Genomic DNA, 26,072 nt, shown 5'->3' with positions numbered 1-26,072 from the left:
CAGTTTGTCGCGGCGGCCTCAACCAATTTGCCACGGTGGCTTTATTTGTGCACGAGCTAAAATATTTTTGAAATTCGTGTTCACCTGTAAACTCATTATCGCTGTTCGCAGAAGCTATATTTCCTATGTATTTCCATCTGTTGGCTACCGCCACTGAATTTCCTGATGTGCATTTACTTTAAAATCAGATTGATATGTGCGGTTACCCTGATAAAAAAAAGGAACGGCCAGCAGTTGAAGAGTTGTCGCAAATGCAGCTTTGTAAGCGACGCCCCCCCCCCCCCCCCCCCCCCCCCGTTGAAGCGGGTGACCTGAAGCCTCGATACACCCAGCGCCACCTGTCAGAAAAAATGCGAAGCGCGTCCCCATGTTCGGCGAGGAGGCTGCGCTGCGGAGGCGGAACGTCGGTACACCTAACCTATTCTAACACCGTGATCTAGTGTCAGCATCAAGGATGGCCATAAAGCCGTAAAATAAAATGCAATAGAAAACGCAACGCACGGTTAAATGGGAAAAAAGAAGTTTACATTTAATTAACAAAAACTTATTTACAACGCAAAACTTATAACACAGTCTCATACGCACATCCACTCAAATCGCACCGCTAACAACGCACAATCGCTCAAATCGCACCGCTCAAACGCACAACCGTGAAAATCACTCGCACTTCGCCGACTCTTCGTCGCTCGCACTTCTCTGTCTGTCTCGTCCTTCCCGTGCTTTTCGCTCTCGTTTTCATGGCCACAGATCCGAGCACACAAACGCGCACGTTGACACACACACACGCACACACGCACACACACACACACACACACACACACACATGCACGGGTACAAATGGTTCCACGAAGTCGGAGTGTCTGGGCAGCCGGCGAGGACCCACTTCCACGCATTCGAGGAAACTTGGTGTGTCCCGGCGCCCCGCGGCGAAAGCCGATCTCCGCAGCCCATAAAGAAGCAGGAGGCCCCTTCACGTGGCTAGCGAACACTCGCATGACAGAACACACACAAAGGAACAAACCGAAACTCAAAGATGTGGAGCAATCGCGTACACTAGTGAAGAGAGATAGCTCGACACACTCAAAGTGAGAGAAGCTCGCTAAGAATTGCGTCCCGCCAACAGGATGACGTGCGAAAGACCAGCGCAAACAGACAAGAGAAGCGCGTCCGATCAGCGAGTTGCAGCATTAAACATCCTCAGCTGGACAGATCCTGACGTGGATGGGAGGATAGATTGATGCTATGATCCCCTTTGTAACCGGGTGGTAAGATGTGCGCCACCAGGCTCGACATCAAGGACAAGCAAAAATGATGGTTGATCCCTCCGTCGTGGGAATCGGTACAACACGATAGTAAAACGTGTCCTTACAGAAGTAATCGAATGTTTACCGTAGATTGATATAAGAGAGCTTGCACGATGCCCATTGTTGTTTGCAGCTGTATAGCACAGTTTAACATGGATGCACCCACGTTGACGCCTGGTGGTATATCTTCATCCCGACGAGTAACGTCCACGATCAATGATTAAACAAACTGTTGTGGTAACTGTAGTAGTTAAATGTGAGAGCGTCATCAGAGAAAGCGGTGCGACAGCCAGTATAGCGTCGCTGATTAATATTATCTGGGGTTTAACGTCCCAAAACCACGGTATGATTATGAGCGATCCCTTAGTGGAGGGCTGCAGAAATTTCCGCCGCGGCGGGGATTCGATCCAGCGACCTTCGGGTCAGCAGTCGACGGCCACAACCACTACACCACCGTGCCGGGGCGAGCGTCGCTGATTGGACGCAGAACTTCGGTTAAGGTCGCCAGCCCGCGGCATGTTTGCGTTATTGAATATTACGGCCGGACTAGAGGGAAACGCAACGCGCGTCGTGTGTCGCGTGCATAGGTCGGCAAATAATGTGAAGCTCACTCAGACTCACTCATGAAATACTTTGTTCAGAGGGCTCGCTCGTACTCAGACATAATAAAGTTTTCCCCAACCGGACTCACTCGTACTCAAACTCACTAAAATATTTCTCAACCGGATTCAATCAAACTCACCAAAATATTACTCACTCGGACTCACTCAGACTCACGGCTCGATCTGAGCCTGAGTGAGTCGACTCATGAGTCCGTTCGCGTATAATTACCTTTTTCGATCATCGTGTCAATGAACTTTACGCCAATATCTCGCATAATCGGTGCCCTACCATACGCCTTTTGATCTCGTACCTTCAAGTACGAGTTATCCGTGGTTGCAATCCAGCAAGGACATTTTTACTGGCAGATATGACTCACACGAGTTATTAGATGCGAAGTATCTTAAGGCGAAGCTCAATCCCGTGGTGGTGGTGTGCGGCGTGACCACCCTTACTGCGCATGCGCATACCCTCTCCACACACCTCCTCTCCACTCACCCTCTCCCCTTCCCCTCTCCACTTTCTCTCTCCCTTTCCCACTCCACTTTCCCTCCCCTTCCCCACTCTCCCTTTCCACTTTCCCTCTCCCCTCCCCCTTTCCACTCTTCCTCTGAAACGCGGGCTAGACATGCCGAAATTCTCTCCTGCGCAACGCCGCGATGAGCTCGAGCGCATGCGCGTCCCCTCCCCTTCTCTCTCCTCTTCTACGTTGCCCCCCTCTCGCCCGCCTGTCGACCGCGTTTCCCGCTCGCCCTGTGAGAATTAACGGTCAGGCTAGATGGAAGATGCTACGCGCGTAGCGTCCCTCTTCGCGTTCCACGACGCGAGGTCGGTAGCATGCCCAACGAACGCCAACGGAACGCGATCGTGCAAGTGCTCCGGCTTTGCATAGCCTCATGGTCCCCTTTAGCGGGATATGGTGTAATTTTTTTTATAAAGCACTTCCCGTGAAAGAGTTTGTGGGATGAGGTCAATGCACTTACCCCGTAGCTCGAGCCTCTAAATAATAAATGTTGAGCTGGCATATGAATGCTAGTTCGTTGTAGTATGTGTCAGTAGACATGTGTATAAACGTGAGCCATGAGTATAAACATGAGTATAAACATGAGTATAACGTACCTTCGTGTGGGTCTCAGTCAAGTTAGTTGTATTCAAGGATTGACTTCGTATAAATTTCCTTAGAGCCGATATCCTGTTTAGTATACATTCCAATGTGCTTGGAGACATTGAGAAAAGCTAAAATAGACACGCCGGCGTTGCGAGCGATGTCATCAATATTTTACCTACGACCATGATCTGCAAACACGCTGCACTCTTATATGACGTATTGTGTGTACTTTGGCCGACTATATAATGTGGGCACTTTCCGCCATCTGTAGTTGGCACTACACCGAAGTAGTATTGGCTGTTCTGCTTAGACCAGTGTTTATGCCACCTCGAATCTTCCCATTTTAGTTATTAACGCAACGATTGCAAACCTTGGCTCGATTTTCTCATTTCAATTGTCGCCGGCGTATTTCTAGGCACTGCAGTATGTTCAATACGCCAACAAACCGGGTACGCAAGACTTGGATGTCAATGGCGCCTCGGAATATGTAAGTCTCTTCGCTGGATATGATAAAGACGGCTGCACTACCTCGAAAGCGAAGGTTCCGCTCGTCATCCACGAGCTCCACTTCACAATAGACGACACCGGTACAGTTGTCAAGACAGTCATGGTAGGCGTCTTGGTAGACGGACAGAAAACAATTATTTCGTTTTTTTTTTCTTTCTCCATGGAGCGCCTTGTCCCGCCCACCCAAGTCGACGGCTTAGGCGTTGTAGTGCTGGGCACGTGGCATGGGCATCCGACCGCGGCAATCGCGTTCTGACGTTGCAATGTTCAAGCATCACATTTTTGCCGACTCATTTACTGTGAGAACCTGCAGCCAACGATATCAAGGCCTTGTAATGAAATAGATATTCATTTTAAGACACCGTAGTTATATATATTTTATAGATATGCCCCTGTACAGCAATTATTATAACCAGTGATTTTAGATAACTAAACTGCAACTATGACACTTGTACTGGCGCTCTTTGGCCTTAGATGCCTGTGATGCAGGTTCTTTTTCTCTTTACGACAGCTCTCTAAGACTTGAGCATCGGAGAGCTTTATTAAGGACAAAGCCGTTGGTTTATCAAACAACACACAAAACGTTTAATTACACACTGAAGAAGGAGTAACTATACATAGGCAAACGCTTAACAAAAAGGTCACTGCACGCGGCAACACAGTCTTAATAACAAACAAAAGGCATATTCAAAGATTTAGACTGTACAGTCTACTTCTGATGCGGCTCAGCAGAGAAGCGTGGAATAAAACCAGTTCAGTCTCACTAAATCGCCGAGGCTTCACAGATGAAGTTGATGCGGGATGGCTGGTGTCGACGAAGGGGACGCGGTGGCTGCGGCCCGACGCACTGAGATGCCAGGGCAACCTGCCCAGGCAACTCGATGCACAGCTCGGGCCCGTAGCCCAACTGCTGCTGCTACGTTGCCTGCCGGCACTGGAGTCCGAAGGCCTTGGGGTGGAGTTCTCGCACCATGTCTATGGCCTCTCACGGGAATTCGATGGCAGGAGGCCACGGCCGGTTGAAGTCTTGGTGGCTCGGGTCCGGAACCCGACGGCCCCTCTTCAGCGCCCGGTCCGGTGCCAACCTTCTGCTTGCATCATTCCCTTCTAACTCCCTGACTCTTCTCCGGCCAGGCTTTTTCTGCCCTCGGGCACACTTGTCCACCCCTCATTGGAGACTGCTGGACCTCGGTGTTGGCAAGTGATTGGCCCCTGAGATGATCGGTGTTGTTTTTTTTATTGGGCCACTTGCACGTCGAACGTTTGCGCCACGTGCTCTCGTGCTGGACGTTGTTTCGACGTCGTCGTCTTCGTTGGCCACCGTTTACCTGCGCTAGTCTTCTTTTCATGTTGCGCATTTTTTAAAGGCGCACACTTCAAACGCGCACCACACATCACAATGCCCTTGCGCCAATAAAACGTAATTAACAAGCATCGTATTTATGTATACCGTCCGCTTCGAGAACATGTGAATGAACTCTCCGATTGATGAAAATTAGTCACGATCCCTGCACAATGGCACCTCTCAAAGGCGCGGCGCAACTTTAGAACGATAAAAGTCATGAAACCCGCAATTTAATTTCCAACTTTGCCTTTCCGCACGTCACTGTAACATACAGCCGCATTACGAGCAATTTTAAAGTCGATGCATACTTTAGTTCAACCATGACGTCGGGAAAGCACGCATAAAACACATGCTAGTTCTTCAATCCGCATAAGTGGCCTCACTGCCGGTGATGTTTGCTATCGCAGCTCTTCGGGGACCACATCCGACACACTACATGCGCGTACAATTACACGCTACCTATTTTGCAAGGATAAATTAAGTTATAAATATATATAGACACCTTACGGGACAGAACACGCTTATCGTGAGAAACGCCGTTGTGGGGGACTGCCCATTATACTTTTACCATTTGGGGTTCTTTGACGTGCACCAAATAAATGCAAAGAGGTTCTCGCAGTTCGCCCGTCGTAACGAAATGCGGCCGCAAGAGCCCGCAGAATCGCAGCACCTTAATTAAACGCTAAGCTGAATCACGGCGGCTATATTTTTCCAGGTATTTGTCTCTGACGGCAAGGAAGAGCCGCTGATATTGAGCTGTCGGTAAAGGAACTTTTAGTCCGAAATCGATGCACTTCACTCTGCCGAGTACTGCTCAAAGCACAACAACACTATATACAAGGAACGCATGTTTGGTAGTTAATTCGACGTAGGGCTCTGCTCAGGCCCGAGCTTATCCGAAACCCAGGGATGCTGCGGCACGCGATGGGTAGAGCGTTATTTCGCAGGTCCGGCCCTTTGCCACGACCGGCCGCCAGGGTATAAACCCGTCCACTGATGGACATGAAATCTGACTAGCACACGCTGCTGTTGTGCATGTCATTATAGCGACGATAGCTTATTCACGCTGTGATAGCTTCATCGCAGTATAATAATAATAATAATAATAATAATAATAATAATAATAATAATAATAATAATAATAATAATAATAATAATAATAATAATAATAATAATAATAATATAATGACGATGATTCTTTTTCATCAATACATTGATGAAGGACAGCTGTAGGTAAAAGCTGCTCTCCGAAGAGGCAGGTTGTCAAGGGCCCACAGCTACCTTTGTACACAGCAGTGGCAACAGTCAGCAGTCTGAACACAAATAGCATGCAACAAAGCAAACCAAGCACAACTTAAAGAGAAGTAATAATACTAATAACAATAATGCAATTGCTGAAAACTATCAAGAACTACTCTAAAAGGCTATCGTATCGACGCCTCTTTCATTAATCTTCGCGGGGGCTGTCTTGTGTTAATTAGTGTCATTTTAATCAGGATTGTGGTTTTGTTTTCGAGTAAAAGTGGAAAAGATATCGGTAAGCTTTCCTAGCGCGTGCTGGGCATAGGGCGTTTATGCCCGTCACATTGTGATATAGCTTGATGGCGACCGTTAGCGCCTCCGTCATTGTTTTGCCCAACATCTTTTGCTTGGTGTTCCGACATACTATGACCATCTCGATTCAGTGGCTGTTTCTATGTTTGCGTATGAAATGCCTCACTAAAAATTTTGATAGTATAGCCTTACCTCAATTCTGCCGGCTTCTTCAGGCCCAAATTGGCAGCTGGGCTCAGTAAAGTTGGAATGAAGTAATGCCAGAAGAACAATGCGCACACTAGAGGATTCACGCTTAACGCTTGTGTTCTTCACACAATGAGTGAAGGACACAAGTCGTTCTGTCTCCTGAGCACGGTCACCCATGGAAATTTGAGTGCCTCCTAACGAGGAAACAGCGCGGATCAACGGTTACCATTGTCGCGAAGATCAATAAAGTAAGGCGAACCGCGATCGCGTGGGACCACCTGTACCGTTTTCCTAATTACTTCGGAGCGCACGCTTAGCTGCACAACCTTTTTAATGTACCGCTCCCGCTTCGTGGTCTGTCTGCCCCGGCATTGCAAGATACATACAGAGGTCACCAAGCAAAAATTTTTATAGGGTTTCTGTTGTATAGTTGCAAGCATCGTTACGGGGCCTATTGCAGGATTCACGCCTGAGACACACCCGAGCAGGTGCTGCGCTATTGGTTAAGCAAATTGATCTACCCATATTGTCGATCATGAAATGGAGAGGGTGGCCAGGCCAGATTTCCCGTTCCCCTAACCTCCCCCCCCTTCTCACCGCGACCAAAGAAGCTGGAATACCCCAAGCCAAGTGCCCTTTTCATTTACGAAACACTGCAATGGCGAAGATAGTGTGACAAAATAAAGGAAGCTAGCACTGCGGTTTGAGAAATATTTGAGGTTTTTTATTGTTTTTGATGTTTATATAGGGTCCAAAACTGACCAGGTATGGACTTATATGTCTCACAAAGTTTCTACGCATTTAAATCTTTACACAAGTCGTAGCACATGAGACATTTTGTTGTATTATGTAAGAAACCCGTAAGCGCTGTATGTGTTATTGAGCGTATAACTCGTGCTGTCCGGAAACCAGCTGCTTGAAGGTAGAGGCCAATGACAAAGTGACGCACTAAGGGTAATTGCGTGCTCCTGCGCTGGCGAACCAGCGACTGCTGACTACGCGATCTTCAAAATTACTCAAGAGGTGTTTCTTGGCGTTGGAGGATTCGTGCTCTTCTACAGAGAGTGGCGACCGGGAACGCCGTAAGTGAGACTATGGAAGTCGTTACGGCAAGCGGAAACCTCTACATTACCCAAGAGGTTAACCGCTGCTCAACTGTGTGATTCAGTGGGGAATCGAAGAAACCCTGTGAAAAATTCTGGCATGGGTCTTATTGTCACTATACGGCTGCTCGTTTCACTATACAAAAAGACTACCATAGCATTACAGGCACTCGGACCATGTCATAATAAAACGCATTTTCATGCCTTAAAGGTGCACACTTCACGTGACACCGGACGAGAAGATAAAGGGACGCTCAGAGATCTTCTCTGTTATAGCAGCATTTCCCTCAGCATTCATGCATCATTCATTTATTATTATTGGATGAATTTTAAAGTGGTTGCTTGTGTGTGTTGTATATTGTATGGTTCTGCTGTGTGTCTGTCTTTCTCTGCCTGGTCTTTCGTCTTTCGCGCTGTCTCTTTTCAATTTGGATGAATTCGTCGTGAAGAATGTGTACCCAGAATCGGCAAGAAGTCATCGAATAAATGCATGTGGCCCATTTTTTATATAGGTTCTGCAACGTTTTTAGCGAATATGTTTGCCGTTATCGAGCTGCCGGGTATGCGTCATTAACAATCAACTTGATAGCTGCTGTTGACGGATTCAGTCCGCTCGTAGCAAACGACTGTGTAAAATGGCTTTGCCATATTTCAGGCAGCTTCGACAACACAGCATTGTGGATAACTTGGCGGTGTTTTCGAGATCACTTCCCATTTCGAACTTTCCCAGCATAGGTCGGCAAAAAATGCAGCTCACTGAGACTCAGACTCACCAAATTTTTCCTCAACTGGACTTACTCGGACTCAGACTCACTAAAGGTTTTCTCAGCCGCACTCACTCAGACTCAAACTCACTAACCCATTACTCAGCTGGACTCACTCAGACTCAGAGTCACCAAATGTTTCCTCAACTGGACTCACTCGGACTCGGACTTACTAGACGTTTTCCCAGCCGCACTCACTCAGACTCAAACTCACTAACTTATTACTCAGCAGGACTCACTCAGACTCAGACTCACGGCTTCACCTGAGTCTGAGTGAGCCTGAGTGAGTCGACTCATGAGTGAGTTTGCCGACCTATGGTCTCAGGTAGCCCGGACGCGATTTTTTTCGGGCTGAGCGTAAGCGGGGAACGCGGTGTTACAGCTGGCGAGGAAGGTGCGCGTCGCAGTGGTATGGATGCAAGCTATGAGCGTGGCGGACGCTTGGTCGCCTCCTAGCGGTGTGCTAAGCCGTTGAGAAAAATGCACTTCACCTATTAGAAACATCCCGAATGTGATGGACGCATAGCAACGACGAGTTGGAGGAGCTAATCGCGGAGGCCACCGTCATGATGCATTGCTTCAATTTACCACTCCCAGAGGGCGACATCACCCCGCAGACCAAAAGCACTGCGAGAGGAAAGTGTGAAATATAAAAGGCGCGTTTGCGAAACCCCAGTGTGTGTCACCGCGGCGCAGTCTCAATTGTCTTCTTTCCCAAGAAGATCGTAGCCCTTATGCCAGGATAAGCGATGAAAGCATTGATTTGCTTAGAGATAGCCTGAGCAAGTTTTCTTTACACGACGTGGCTCTGGTTTGCGAAGGGTGGTAGTCACGCACGACTAGGTAGAGTGTATGTGTGTTCTGAGATTGCGCCTTTGTGCCGAAACTGTGATGTTGATGCTGTTTCCTTCAGTGATCATTGCTTAGTCTCGTTTGAGCTTGGGCATAAGTGCAGAAAAAAGATTGTATGGGAAAGGTGGAAATTGAATACGAAGTGAATCACACATGAAGGGTTTGTTGATAAGACCAAGATGGAAATCGAGAACTTTTAATGCCAAAGAAAGCAGTGCGGCGGAAAGATGGGAATTATTTGAGCAAAGGATAAAAATGATGGCAATAGAGCAGCTGCAAAATGCAGTATCAAACTCGAAAACAGGAACGCGGCCTCCGGGTGGAGCTAAATGATTTGGTGAAAATCACAGCAGAAAACCCGGGATAATTGATGCATCAACTGCAGGTCGTTAAAAACAAAACTGAATATCTAGAACAGGATAAATACAGAGGGGCAATTATACGTGCAAGAGTTGAGAAACACGTCGTGGGTGAAGCCCCACCAAAGCGAGCCTTATCAGATGAAAAAGCATACGCTCGAGGTAACGAAATACTAGGAATAAAAATGAATGGTAAGATATTGCGAGAACATAATGATATTATGAAAGCTTTTGAAAGTTGCTACCAAGAATTGTTTTCCTATCGTGAACCACACTTGCGCATCTGAAACGTGCATGAGGTCGGGGGTGCGAGGGTGGCCCAGACATAGGGGACACCAGATCCGGGTGATGCAAGCCAGGTAGCGTGAAGCTATGCGAAGTTAACGATATGTGAGGACGCGAAGAAAAAATGCAATGCGAGAAATAGAGATAGACTAAGACAAAGATAGGAAAGAAAAAAAAGATAAGATGAGAAAGAAAGCGAAAGTAATAGAAAGAAAAACAGAGAGAGAAAGAAAGAAGTAGTAACACACAGAGACAAAAAGACTGTAAAAAAACTAAGAGAAGAATGAAAAAGAAAGAGAGGGAGCAAGAAAGAGAAAACTAAAGAGAAGCATAGAAGGCCGCCCAGCTTTATAGAGAAATACAAATAAATAAGGTTGCCCAGTGAGCGGCGACGCGCCCGTGCTTCTGTGCCAAGTTCTGCGATAATTTATGACTAGAGTAGGTTTCAACTATGGCATGTAACTTTAAGGAAAATAAGTAGGGAGGTCTTGAGAATGGATTGTCGCCTTCATCGATACCAGCTAATCCTACATTGCTCTGTACAAAGAACAAACCAGTCCCAATTTCAGCAATTAATGTAATCAGATCTGACATTATTGTTGCGCGCTAAGGAGCGCGGGGTCAAGAGGAACATTAATCCAGCCTCCCAGTGTCCGACGCCGTAGGGCGCAGCGGGATCGACACGTCCCTTTTTGGACAGCGTGAGATGCCGCATGAAACAGTAGATCTATAGCCGTTCCTCGGCGCAGACAGATGAAGACTAGAAGAGGAAACTCTGAGAAAAATCGGCTGTACAAGTTTAATGCCATTTGATGTGCATACATAGCGGCGTTTGCCTCTGCAACACAACCACCCCGTTTGAAAGCAGCATAAGATTGCACGGGCCTGCTTTCCATTTCAGAAAAGCTCTCAGTCGTCAGAGCAGAGGTCTCGTCTATGTGGTTCAACGACTACGCCGCAGGCGTCGACGAAGTGATCCAGGCACACTGAAGGCACATTGCGCACCAGATACCGCTGTGTCCAGAGAGTGCACACTATAAAGAAATGACATGCGTATCAGGATCACGGATCTTGAACCACTATACAGACGTGAAGAAACAACACCGCTTGAAGTGTTAGCCAAATATACGGTGTTGATATGTTCCCTTTGTCGTGTGTTCTTTATTAAAACTTACGATGTCCGTTGTACTCGACATCCACGACTATGCAGTTTCCGTCATAGTAATAGAATATGGCCTCCTTGACGTCCGGATCTGAACAGAAAAAAACACCATACACTTTATACACCGTGCATGTCGTGAGCTTTTTAGCGCCTATCAATGCTCTCTATACACCCTGAACTCGATTCATTTATTGTACACCCACACTGCGATGGAGAAGGACAAGGTATTGTTTGATGCCTATAATGAAGCACCCACAGCACAAATAATCACCCCACGCAACGCTTAATCACATAAAGCGGCACGCGCACGAACACAACCGGTCACACGCATTCGACATCCCACCACACTGTAATGTCAGACGGCGCTGTCACATCTCCAGCTCGATGGACCGGCTGAAACTGGTTTGCCGACCAAGAAGCACAGGAAAGGCCACTTGACAACTAGACTGAGGGGACCACCAAAGCGTATTAGCTGGTTGCGCTCACTTCGCTTGCGTGCTGCGCTTCATAATGTCTATTTTCGCGCTTTCCATCGCACGAAGTCCCGGTAGCTGCCGTTATATTTGCGTAAAGTTCTTGCACACAATGTTACTACTAGACGGGCCATCCCCTTAGGCTTCGCTTCCACAGTAGGCTGTACAGCAGTTGAATCTGATCTCACGTGGTTTACACGCTCTGCGTCAAGTGATCTTCTTTGACTATATAGAAAAACTTCAAAGGCGCATAAGCTTCACCTTTAAGAGTTCAGCGCTTAGCATTGTACGGCTGCAACATACAAACGCAAATATTGTCCTGAAATATATCTGTGCCGCAAACCAGAGCTATGGCTCAGGGCACAGGATACACAGTGAATTGGTGTGTGGAATAGTGATGCAGAACTGTCGATGGTACTATCGATACTATCGATAGCTGAGTCACTATCGAACTATCGATGGTGAAATATACTATCGATAGCGCTATCGATAGTAAAAATTTGATGGTACTATTGATAGTATAAAATCAACAGCGCGGACTCACTGCAGAATGAACTTGGTTTTCCGCGCGCGTGGTACATAGTGGAGCCGGAGGAGCAGGCCGAAGGGCAAGAAGTTGACATCATTGCGTTCTTCACCAGAGTGCTTTGCTGACACATGATCATAAAGTCAAACTGTTCAGATGTAGCGGAAAGGAAGCCTTTGCATGTGGTAGGACTGCGCGGCTTCAAATCGATATTGCATTTTATGATTTCAAAATAAAAAAATACCAAGAAGGTAATTGTAAGGTGTAACTGCTTGCTTCTGGATACGAATTTATTGATGGACATATTCCGCCATTTTGACTACGGAAATAATTAATTTTTCTATGAAAAATTGCTGATAAGTTAAGCGAAGCTGGTAGTAAGCTATCGCAAATATTTTGGCAATATGGACGGCCAGTAACCGCATCAATAGTCAGACCACTATCGATGGTATTGTCACGTGGTTATGACGGTGAAGAATGCTGCAGCAAGACTGGGAAATACGGAGTTCTTTATTTGGGTGAACTTGTGTCTGGAAAATAAAAACTGAAAATACAAGCGATACATGCCGTGCACTGATAGCGGCGGGAGCAGCCGTCAGCTGTTGAGTAATCCGATCATCGGTGGAACACGTCGTCCTTTATACATCAGCCATCAAACCTTCCAGCGTTATCGCTGGTGCTCGCGTACGCTATCGAATAAACTTGACTATTCGCGTCCGGCGCGTGATCTTAACAGAATGATCTCAAACAATTGTGGAGCTTCTCACACATTACGGCGCGGTCTGTGTCAAGCGTTGCTAACAGTCTTTGTGGGGTGAAACCCTAATACGTCAAAACAAACCAATAAACACGCGTGGCAGTAATATAGTAATATCGCTATAGTAATATTAACGATGGTACTACCGATTGCACTATCGATAGTTTGTCGATAGTAGCACTATCGATAGTTTGTTTACACTATGGATAGTTTCAAAATAACTATCGATACTGTCGATAGTCAATTTACCGGTAGTTCTGCATCACTAGTGTGGAAGCAGTGGATCACCCCCGCTGCCGGTGTAACATGTGGGCGGGGTTTGGTTCAATTCCGACTGGAACCCTAGCATTCATTCTTTGCTCCATCTGGATGTTTCGCCTTCGGACAACGCCGCCGACATCGCATTTTGTGCGGCATAGGATCTAAAACGCTGCCGCGTGAAAACACATTGTTTGCTGCATCTTTCTTTTGATGAACTTGTTTTACGGTGTAAATTTCAATGTAATGGCTGCAATATAAAGCCAAGAGTTCTAGACCGAATCGTGAGAGGAAGGCAGACCGCTATCAGGTGGTAACGTTAGCCTGTTGAACTGATGCTCGACGCAGCGAGCCAAGCGTGCCTGTCAGCGCACACAGTGGAATGACAACTGTTGCCCGCTCTTGCGGCTTTTCGCGCAGTCCGGTGCTAGTCTCATTGCGCCAGTTTTAGCACTAGTTCTAGACCAAGTCTTGAATGCGAATTTTAAATGCGATGCTTTTGTTCGTAAAACTTTGGCATTTTTAGCGTATCTATCTATCTATCTATCTATCTATCTATCTATCTATCTATCTATCTATCTATCTATCTATCTATCTATCTATCTATCTATCTATCTATCTATCTATCTATCTATCTATCTATCTATCTATCTATCTATCTATCTATCTATCTATCTATCTAGCCGCCTACGTCTTTGTGTTGTCATGATCGCCTCCCTCAACTTGGTGCAGACCAAAACTGGCACGGGAAGGTAAGAGGGTTTGACGAATATGACTGCGGGGTCGCGACATGAATAAAGTGAAAATCCTGTCGCGTAGATCGTCAAACCCTTTCTTCCAGACACGTGTGGCACATACCCGTTTACAAGGGGCCATGGTGTACGGCTTTGCGCCACAGGTGATTGGCAGTTTATAGCTACCTAGGAACGGCGAGAACAGACATTCGTCCGACATCGGCAGCCTTGACCCGACGAATGGAAAGAATAAATATCTGGATCCCAGCAGTAATTGAACCGAAGTATTCTTCGTGGCAATCAGGTATTCTACCACAGAGCCACGCCAGGTGCATAAACTGGTTTGTAAAAACACCATATGCAGACGTAATGTTTGTGCAACGTCAATTGTGGTTTTGGTGCTGGCTATTAAATTTTACAAAAAGCAATACACAATACATATGTACTCCTACGATACAGTCTTCATATCAGATTAACGCCTGTGGTTCCAGTGTTGGCTCCGCTTTTATAGCAGTCTAATAATTACATTTTTATTCCTATGATTTGGCAAGCTATATTGAAGCATTGTTCGTTCCCGGAGCAATAGATTAACGAAACGTGCGTATGATATGTACATGATTGCACCATAAAGTGCACTTAGTTTCGATAATACTGACGTATGTACTCTAACGTGAAGGCTGAGGTTACGTCGCACCATAAGTTACCTTTTAAACGCCAGTGTTGTCGACGTGCCTGGCAAGCCCACGATGTGCACACAGCTACTACACTTAACAGAAACACGTCGATCCACCTCATAACGCTTGGCTTAAAGCTATAAAATGCAGCTAGGAGTACTCGCTGATGCTTCGCATGAAACCGATTCCTACAGCGTGTGGGATCTGCCGAAGTTTTTTACCAATGACTTTGTGTGGGTGTCACACGGAGGAGACACACTGCAATATTAAATTTTTAACTGTAGTGTAAAGCTTATCACCTAAAGTGAAATGAATTAAAGCGGACGAAAAAGCGCCCATTCTGTCGGTGGGATCAGAACCGACGACCTTCGATTACGCCTGTTAGTATTTTTGGCCTTAGTATTTGGAACTGAGCATTTTGTCATTTCGCATAGATTTTCCAGCCATTCCCATCGCGTCTGACCAACCTTGAAAGTACACCACGACATGCGATTTCCTCGCCCGCAAACAGTTTTCACCTCGCCCCCAACATCGGGGTTCAATAGTAAACTGAAGTGGGCATCACTATCGCGCCTCACTTGCCATGACGCTTACGTATGCAGGCATTCACGTTAAAATACTTCTGAAAGAGCAATTGTATAATGTCGGTTGACATGCATGCATTAGTAAGGGCGATCGCATTAAATATGACAACCTATCTTGTCGCCCCTCTTCTTTTTCATCATCACGTTTATAAAATAGCAATGGCAGTTGATTCAATTGCCTCTAAGAGTATTTGTTACGAAGATTTGTTGGCATGCACGATTGATCGATGAACATACCGTCTCCAACAATCATGTCCATTGTCCTGCGCACAGGCCCAGGAGAGACAACGAAAGGAATTCCCTGCCTGCAAAATCATAAAAAAAATTTATAGCATCCTCGGCTGTCCGTGCAGACAACTTTTTAACGCGACAGCGTTAAAGAGCCCGTGTCGCAGAAATTCCGATGTCGGTGTCGAAGCAGTTGGTTGTGTGCGAAAACTCATCAATGGTTTTGCTAGGAAAATCGCCATGTATGCAAAGAATAAAAAGCATGTACCCGATGTAAAATAGAACAGAGGTCTTCGGCGCGGCAAGCACGTGTTCTACCTCAGGGCCACGAACATGCTCGGAACCGCACTGAAAGTAACTTTCATGCTTCACAAACATACGCGTCCTGTGCAGAGGCGTCCCAGTACCAGATGTAATATCGCAGTAAAACGTGGTGCAAGCGTACATTGTTATCGGGAGTCGCACCATGAGAAATGAACGAGGAGTTGGTGAATTGAAACCGGCCACCCATTACGGAACGCACAAACATTACTGCGCGTGCTCTTTAGGAATGCGTAGTGTGTGCATCGCAACTTCGAAAAAGCATCACGTGCGTTTTTGCTGCTTGTTTGAAGCATGCCACCTATTATAAACGGCACACAGATTACTGCGCACATTCTTTTGCACACGCGTAGTGGGCGCACTGTTGTCATAAAAGTGCTGTTGAAGAGGGCGGAAAATTTTGTCTTTACTGTAGGTATGTCGTATGTGTGCGTGTGTGTGTTTGCGTGGCTGGCGGGGCAACTGAGCATAATGACAAGCAAAACAGCGCGATGAGGACGGCGCCGGATATCACTATCGCGTTCAACTCTTAAAGGCGAACCTGAAGCGTCCCTCAATTTTTCGTCGCTTAACGTAAAACTATCACACGTGTTTTCACTTTTATAATTCCCTCGGTCCTTTGTTTGCAAGGAGCACCTGCATAAATGTCTGTTAGGCGCGCAGATATTTGCAGCTCCAGCATAAAATTTGTACATCGACTTTTAGTGGTCATAACAATGACAAGTTGCATTTCTCTTTCAAAGGCCACTTCTGGAAAAATTCTTAGATATTTTCGTCGCCATCATTCCTGAATAGCTCTATGTCATAAGCTATTCGTATGTTGCTCAGATATTCTGTCGTTAAACTCTTTTCGTATATCTTCCCAATCCAGTCGTTAGAATACTTCTTTTAAGCATACTGCAAAGAGCGTTGGAGAGATATGTTCTCTTCTGACTATTTTATCAACCGAAATTCTATATGTTTTTTCTCGGACATGCAAATTAGCTCTGGAGGCGGTATATCTCTGCTAAGGCATTTATTATATCATCATCCAAGCACTCTTTCTTGGCGTATTGCTGCCAATACTGCTGGTACCGCTACTCGGTCGAATGTCTCTTCGTATGCTATCTAGGCTGTACAAGTAGGAGAGGTTTTTTAGTATTTTTTTTATTTTCTGAATTTTTGCTAGAACCAGGATCATTAAAACACCGTTTATTAAAACGTACATTCATGAGATTTGAATGCATCTTTTCGCGCACTCGACGTACAGTGTATAGCGTATACATGTATATTGTGCTAACTATGTGTGGCACACGTTGCACGACCTATTTTACTTTACGATATACAAGAACTTTCAGTTCTTTTTCAACACAAGCAGGTTATATTGTGGGCTATGGTAGAAAGAGAATAATTTTTGTAAATGTACTAATGAACTTATGAATTTATTTATTGACACACCAGTGGGCAATCCAGCTGGCACGGGCAGCGGTGGAAAGGCTATGCCTCCCTTCACATAATGCCCAGGTGGCCTGAGCCCGGTCGGCAACCTTGCAGGTACTTTTTTGAATAATGTTTTTTTCGTCCATATTTACACACTTTGCTCTACCACAGCTATCGTCCATTTGCTATCTGAATATATGGGCATCCATTATTTGTCATTTCTAAATTATCTCAAATTTTTGAGCGCTTGAAATGATATGACCAATGTGTTTCCGGCCATTACACTTAAAAATCTCGACACCATGGCTCCTATAGTCTCACGCAATTACATAGAATAATGACGCACTCTAAATGCAAGGATGTCACAGCACTTGCGTCCAGCGGTGCGTTAATCGTACAGGTTTGACGCAGTGCAGTGAAGGCGCGTTAAAGATTCGCATGATTCCTACTTCGGTACATTTCCCGTTCCTCCAGTCGTCCAGATATATGTGGCCGTCTTCGCCTCATAGTCGATCTCAGTTCGGGTAGCAACCAGGCAGCGAAGATGGTGTCGTTGTCCGAGTCGGATATTGCCACAGATGACGGGAAGGCTGAGATCACCTGCGTAACCGGTTCACTTACAATCAAAAGCAAAAGTAAGACCCGATATGTTCTCTCTAAGGTATTTTATTCATTCTACAGCACGACATCATCTCAGGAAATCGGGCTTTAAGAATATTATATTACTATAGTGAAAAACCTCTTGCGCACACTGAGCCAACTGCAATGGTAGCTCAGTGCTTGGCTCTGCTACCTCTTGGTTTTCGCCAAAAGTTTTCTAAAGATATTTGCTGCCGAAACCAAGGCATACTTTTTTGGGGAGCGCACTCTAAGGAAAAAAGGGGCTCATGGGGGGAGTAACGTCAACTTTAGTCCTCAAATATAAGATGGTATAGCGCACTAATAACCACAAGAAACACACAGAGACGGTCTCTGTGTGTTTCTTGTGGGTATTAGTGCGCTCTACCGTCTTATACCATGGAATGCCAACTAGCCCAATCATCCACCCCCCTTAGTCCTCAAAATGTGTCCTTAGTTCATCAGAGGACCGACTGCGGCGTAGTGCGTGTCATGCGCAAATTTAGAGGACTCAATGTTGAGACCTCTCCCGGAAAAGACAAACGTTAGGACAAAAGGCTCACACGCTCCCTCGGGTAGAGGTTGAAGGGAAGAAAAGACGCTTTTTCTACAGCTTTTCTTTGGAGCACGGCTCTGCAGCGTATGCGAACCAGTTATCGCGGATTCGACCAATGCCTCTTTCAAAGGTCATGAGCTGGGCTCTCGGGCAGGTGCACCCTTTTTTTCCTCACCCCTCACCTACCCACAGCGTGCTGGATGCCAGCGGCGGGGAGCTGAGGGGCGAGGAATTTAGCGAACGCATGTCGCAAATGCCCCCTGCACAGATGACAAGGAGGCGCGTCGTCCCGCTTACTGCTGCTATCAAGAAAATAACGCGAGAAAAGATTAGTTTTTAGGGTGTTAAGATTGCGTCGTCAATCACGAGGACTTCAAGCATAGTTCACCAATAAGCTAAACAATATTTACCGGCGGTGGCGATCGTGTAATCCACAGCGCAACGGAGATCCTTTGGACGAGGACGACGGCATAGCCAAGTCGTAAGACGAAGCCTACGAGCGGACCAGGAACCACGAGGACGTCTTTGCTGCTGATCAGGCATCTGTGGCTCTCTTCTTGAATGACTTTACACCCACGGGTAACTTGCACTCCGCATTAGGTGCAGTTGGTCTGGGCACGAAGAATATTGTGGAACAATACGCCTTGGGCCGTAGTCTCTATGTAATACCAGGAGATAGACGGAAACGTGCACATAACGGGGAACCAGATACAGCAGACGCAAAGTGATACCAGTCTGACTCAACTACCGGCGACGCCGAAGGTACGCAGATGTCGCAGCAGATGCCCTCAGACGCCCCCATCCGTCCAGGCGGAGCAGGCCTGGGAGGTGATGGTGAATATTCGACAGAGCTCGTTCAGCACCTTTTGCGCGTACCTCGCGACCACGGAGTGGTCACAGTCTTCCTTGACAGCAAGATACTCACCACATGGGCCTATGCAATGCTTAAGACCAATTTAGTTTGACACCGAGAAAACGTTTCCAGGAGTTCCGACTAGCCTGTCACGCTTGCCAGTGGACCGGCCGTATCTTTACATTCCTCACGGCACCTACCTTAAGCTACTAGCTCACACACTAGCTGGTAGTTACTCTGTTAAGATAACCCCTCATGGTTTACGCACGCCTTGGAAGACTGGCTCTTCGGTTGTCCAAACCGTCAAATCTGACATGCTAGTTTATGGTCTTAGCTCCGTCGGACTGAACCACTACTTGGATGCCGGCATGTGACGTGTGAAGACAGGCGAGACAAACCCGAAGAAGCCACAGTCTTACCATTACAGGAGAAGGACCACTTGGATCTGGATAAGAGCTATTGGGGTCTTAAAACGACACCTGGAAACGAAGATCACGATGGCGATGACGAAAAGAGCATACCTGTGTGCATGGAAGTACCACGTCACTACTTTGTCTACGACTTTATTCACATTGACAAGGGTAGTCCCCGCTTGAGCAAGTTCGTAAACCCGTTTCCGTTCAAAGGTCACGTGGGCACACCTATAGTCAACTATGGGTATCAGTTTGGAAGTGACAAATGGCTAAAGATGGGTCCCACTTATAACGTGGGCAACCAGTTGCTAACTCGTACACAACTTGGCCTTCCTGCTGACGTTGTATCCTACACCACTAGCAACATGTCAAATTACGAATCGTACGAGCAAAAGCCAGGAACCAACATCACCATGCGATTTCGACAGGACGATATGCCCACGCGCCACATGAAGTACTTGGACCTAATGGTAAATACTTACTTCACTCGAGGTTTAAAAATGATGGCGCACTCAACTATTCAACCGAGTTTGAGTTTCAGGGTGTTGGCAGTAAGCAAGTCTAACAAGGACAAGCCGGGCAGTACTGAAACTGTTCAAGATATTGACACCTTTTTTCCAAATTGACACAGAACTTGTGGCTCACTCTGAAGTAGACAACATAGTTGCCGACAGTGTTACTTTACCCTCGAACGTGGGGTCTTACTTGCGTCACTCCAACGAGAACATCAAAGGAAGTTACAACAGCCTCAGACGTCACGGACGTCCAGTCAGCGCGGCTCGCACGGAGTCCGAAGTTACCGAACACAAGGCAGAGCTGCAGAAGATTGTGCAAGCGCAAGTTAATGCATCAAAAGAAGCTGTTTCGAGAACCCAACGCTCGGTGCCATTTTTCCACAATAGATCGTTCTGTTTATTAAAAGCGAAATCAAAAAACAGAACTCTTGTTTCGTTTCTTATTTACTTCATAATGCTGCGCCGTTGTCGTTGTCGTCGAAGCCTGAGAAGGGATATATTGAAATATATATATACTTTTTCTGAGTGGAACTACAACGACGACGGTACACAAAGAAAGCACGTGTTAAAAAACGCCTTTGTGTGAGATAAAAGAACAACAAACTCATTTATATTCTACTGAGCGGCATGAAGGAGATGAAGAATAACTAACTAGTTGTCACGCAATCGTAACCAGTTCTTCACAGCTTTTTACACTTATAAAAGGCCCCAAGGCCGCCGCGAGGTATATATAAAGACGTCTGCAGCAGCTCAGAACTCACAGTCTTCAACACGCTGTCCACTCAGGAGGACCTCAAGCGGACACTCAAGGCGCCTTCGGTAAGACTCCGCACTTTTTTTTTCGTTAGCTATGCTATACTGTGAATTCTTGCATTTTTCTCCTTTTTAATAAAGACCATGGCAAATTCACGCAAACGTCAGCTTCACGACCATGAAACACAAGATGAGGACCCCTATATTACCATTTGGAATTATTTTTTCGTGACGCCATCTATATTCCCAGGGACAAACTAGAAACTTTATTGGTTCGAGCGAAGAGAACAGTACATATAACATTATGAAACCCTGGCTGCATTTGCAGAACCTGATCGAGGCGTGGGAGAAGTATAAGATTCAAATATGTGCGAACCAGGAGTAAGGGGTTGGAGGAGATGCAAAAAGTTTGCAATCCCCTCGACGCTGGGCATTTTAGCTACAGTCAGTTCCAAAACGAAGAAAGCTGTGTTTCCCGCTCGAGACGACGGAGAGGCTGAGGCAATTTGCCATGACATTATCAGAGCATTCAAGCAAGGGCCCACCCAGTACGCAATCGCTGCTGTCGCATTCCAAACACGATAAACTACACTCCCACACGTCCACGTCTTACGCGACTGCAGCTGGAGCAACTGCACTTGCCGATGTGTTGTCTACGCTGGCTTCGTCAGACGACCAAATCACTCGTCAATATGGTCTACAAACGCCAGTGCATGGGACCTCTACCATCTCGTCAAGTATTTCAATAGTGAGCCCCGAGTATTGGAATACATTAAAATGGAAGGAAATGATTAGGGTCGCGACGTTAGAGATGAAGTTTTGGGACAACTCGAAGGTTCTGGACAGGAGCCCGGGCGAGTTTTGGAAATACTGTGCCCGAAACTTCCGCATTCAGTTGCATGTGATGACGCCCATGGAGGTCAGAGGAGCGGTGGAGACACTGACGAGGTTCGTGCAAGAACGTGTGCAATGTGCCGAAAACGTTCAAAAGGAGCGTCGGTAGAATCTATCTACGAGTGGCTACGTGAAAACCTCGTATCGCCATCGACAAACATTGTGCGCACCCCCAAGTTGGTGGCAGACCCAGTGTTTTTGTTCATTCGCCTGGACAACATGCGCCTCGAACGAGCTATCCATGCGTCTAACGACAAAATGTGCTCGTACACCACATTGGACTTTATTGAAATGGACCAGAACGTCCAGCCTCTCTTTGATACTCCACACGGTGACCTCGCTATCTTTTACATCGATGTGCCCGCGTCGTTTGATGCCATGATAGAACTATTAAACTTTCAGTTCAATGGCATCCATGACAAAGTGTCGGCCTTTGTAAACAAACTATATAGCCTGGTCGAGAAGGCGGTCCCCAAGAAAAACTGTATGGAGATTGTGTCCCCTCCGAGTGCAGGAAAGAACTTTTCTTGACCCCATTCTTTCCTTTTACAATAACCGCGGTACGATCCGTAACTTTACCCGCTACACTATCTTTCCACTACAGAACACCGTGGGCCGTCTCATCCTGGTATTGGAAAGAACAGAACACCGTGGGTCGTCTCATCCTGGTATGACCCAGCACCTGGAGTAGCATGTCAGGCGAACAGCCAGGCAAACATCTCCAGCTTCATTAAAATATTTATCTCTCTCTCTCATCCTGGTATGGAACGAGCCAAACTGTGAGTCGCCTGCTTTTGATACTGCTAAATATTTTTGGTGGTGACGTGGACTCGGTGACGGTCAAGTACTCTGCTGACCAGACCATTTCTAGGACGCCCGTCACTGTGCTCTCCAACAACGAGGTGTTTGCAGATGACGAAGCCTTCAACCACCGCACGTGGCGCTACAAGTGGCGAGCGTATCCTCCACTAAAGAAATAGTAGAAGATCCACCCGATAGCCCTGGTGCTCCTCTTTGACACTTTTTGTACTGGAAGAAACATACGTCGGCACGCGCCAACTTGATCAATAAACAACTTTGAACCAAGAAGGTTTAAAAAAAACTTCTGGAGTCGAGGTCCCCTATGCGCGCCCACGCGAGCGGGTGAAGCCTGGAAAACCGGTTGGCAGCCATCTTGCTCCAGGCAAGAGGCAGCGCAGCTTGAGCGCGGACAGCGTAATTGTGAGCTTCCGCGGGGGTATTTCAGCATGAGAACCGGTGTCAGTTAGTGTCACTTATTTGATAGTTAGTGTCACTTATTTGGCCGAATTTTTCTTTGTCCTGCAAAATTGAAGAAGGTAGTTTTTTACGCCTTTATACATGAGCTGAAGCGTGCCTGATAACACGTAGAATTCGCTTCAAGCATTCCCGAAATGTAGCATATGGTGGAGTTAATAACTGGTACATAAAATTTTGTTCATCCCCGGCTTTTATACAATTTCAAAAGAAAAAAGAAGCATATACAATGTGGTTTATACGCGAATCGATAAAGCAACAAATCCAAAATAACTTCAAAATGCATCATAATGCAGACAGTCACGAAACTAACCGTATGAAACACGCGCCCTTAAAAACTAAACACAGCAAAAGAAAAGATACAAAAGCAGATGAATTGACCAGCTTGCTGCAGCTCTTGTTTACGCTCGTGTACAATTTTTTAAAAATAACAGTCCTTGTCATCCGCGTTCTTACTGCGCTCTGGGAGTTTTAAATGCGAAGCATTTCTTAGCGAACCTTTGGCACATTCAGCGTTTCTCTCTACGAATCTATCTACCTAGCCGCCTACGCCTGGGTGCTCTCATGATCGCCTCCTTAACTTGGTGCATACCAAAATCGGCATGGGAGGGTAAGAGGATTTGACGAATATGGCTGTCGGACCATGGCATGAATAACGGGAAAATCCTGTCGCGTACGTCGTCAAACTTTTCCCCCAGACACGTGTGGCACATACCCGTTTACCACGGGCCGCGGTGCACGGGTATGCGCCACATGTGATTGACAGTTTATCCACCCAGGAACGGCGAAAACAGACATCAGTAATTTAAATGCGAGGTCGTTAAGAAAAACCGACCTCGGCAGCGTTGAGCCGACGAATGGAAAGAATAAATATTAGGATCCCAACAGGAATCGAGCTCAAGTGTTCTGCGTGGCAGTCAGGTATTCTACCACAGATCCACGCCAGGTCTATAAACTGGTTTGGAAAAACAGTCTATGCAGGCGTAATGTCGATGCAGGGTCAAGTGTGATTGCGGTGTTGGCTATCTCATTTTGCAAGAAAGCAATGCACAGTACGTATGTACTTCTACAATACCGGCGTCATATCAGATTAGCGTCTGTGGATCCAGTGTTGGCTCCGCTTTTATAGCAGTGTAATAAACATTACATTTTTATTCCTATGTTTCAGCAAGCTATATTGAAGCATTGCTCGACCCCAGAACAATACATTAACGAAAGTTACGTATGATATCCACATGGTTATACCATAATGTGCACATGGTTTCGGTAATACTGACGTATGTACTCTATATAACGTGAGGGCTGGGGTTACATTGCACCATAAAGTTGCCCTTTAAAGGCCAGTGTTGTCGAAGTGCCTGGTAAGCCCTCAATGTGCACACAGCTACTACACTTACAAAAACACGTTGATCCACCTCGTAACGCTTGGCTCAAAGTCATAAAATACAGCATAGAAGTACTCGCTGATTGCTTCGCATGAAACAGATTCCCAAAACGCATGGGATCTCCCGAATTTTTTCCCGGTTGATTTCTTTTGAAATGTGGCGAAGCCTGATTTTACAGCTAAAGCTGTTATCAGATCACAACGGCAGTTGGGTAGTTGTCCGCTGCCGCCGCCGGTGTCCGTAACTAATATCGCGCGAAATAAGAAAAAATGAAATACAAAAAATTAAATCGGCTCAGATGGGATTTGAACCCGGGTCCTCTGCGCGGCAGTCGAGTATTCTACCACAGAACCACGCTACTTTTTATTTTCTTTCATGGTATTTATTATAATGCGTATTTGAGAGAGACAGAGAGAATAAGAATAAAAGAAAGGCGGGGAGGTTAACCAGGGCTGAGCCCGGTAGGCTACCCTGCACTGGGGGGGGGGGAGGGGGAAGGAAAGATAGAGAGGAGGAGAGAAAAGTCACTCTTTCAGCCGGCGTAAGAGTTCTGCGTTTGACATCACAAACGGCGAATCAGTCCGGTGTCCTTAAGAAAACGCAACAGCGCTTTCGTTGCCTTTCGGAACTGTGATGGGCAGCCCCATGGTCCCAATATTTTCGCGACAGTGAAAGCGCTTCCGTCCATTTGATTTAGTGCAGTGCTGAGGTGAAGCCTCTCGGTTGCGTATGTCGGGCAGTAACACAGAATGTGCTCATTCGTTTCCTCAACGGCACAGTCGTTGCACTCGGCGTTGTCGGCCATCTCTATCTTAAATGAGTAGGCGTTGGTGAACGCTACACCCAGACGCAGACGGCACAACACTGTATCTTCTTCCCGGGAAAGACCAGGTAGTAGCCGCAGTCGTAGAGATGGGTCGAGAGAATACAGTCGATGGTGTGTGAACTGTGATGTTTGCCACTTTTGCAGTGTCATGTTCTGCGCCAGCTTATTTAGATATCGAGCCGCATCAATGCTAGATAACGGTATAGAAACAAGGTTCGTCTCTACATGTGCTTTTCTGGCAGCTTCATCGGCGAGGTCGTTGCCGGAGATACTGCAATGACTTGGTATCCACTGAAACACAACGTTGTGTCCTCTTTCAGTCTCATAGTGCAGCATCTCTCGTATCTCCCACACAAGTTGTTCGTACGATCCGCGACGAAGTGCCGACGAAAGACATTGTAGAGCATTATGGCTAGGCCATTACAAAAGGCTTAGCCATAATGCGTATTTAAAATTATCACAAACGCTATGACGTAGTGATGCATTCATTTAGCGACAATAATCGCACAAGCACTGCACAAGCATTCAAAGGCTTATATGCATATATACTGTGCAAGTCCAGAGAAACAGGAAAAGTTCTTCAAAGCTTGTTACACGTTACACGTGGAGGCTGGTAAGGATGAACACCTCATCAAGATGGGGTGCCAGTCTGGTCTCATGTCAAGTTCTTCGTAAATTTTTAGATGGAGAGCCATACGCATGAAATGCATACTTGAAGCAGCGGTTAGTTCTGAATTACGGTCTTGCATGCGCGTTTTCCGCAGACTGTGCAGTCCCATAAGGAAAAACATGTCAAAGATCACTTCATCAAGATACGTTGGGAGAAGGTAACATATAGTATGTGAGTTAATGATAAAATAGTTTTGAACAATTCGTTG

This window comes from Rhipicephalus sanguineus, chromosome 7 (genome assembly GCF_013339695.2).
Source record: "Rhipicephalus sanguineus isolate Rsan-2018 chromosome 7, BIME_Rsan_1.4, whole genome shotgun sequence".
Taxonomy (NCBI): domain Eukaryota; kingdom Metazoa; phylum Arthropoda; class Arachnida; order Ixodida; family Ixodidae; genus Rhipicephalus; species Rhipicephalus sanguineus.
This window is presented reverse-complemented; position numbering follows the sequence as displayed.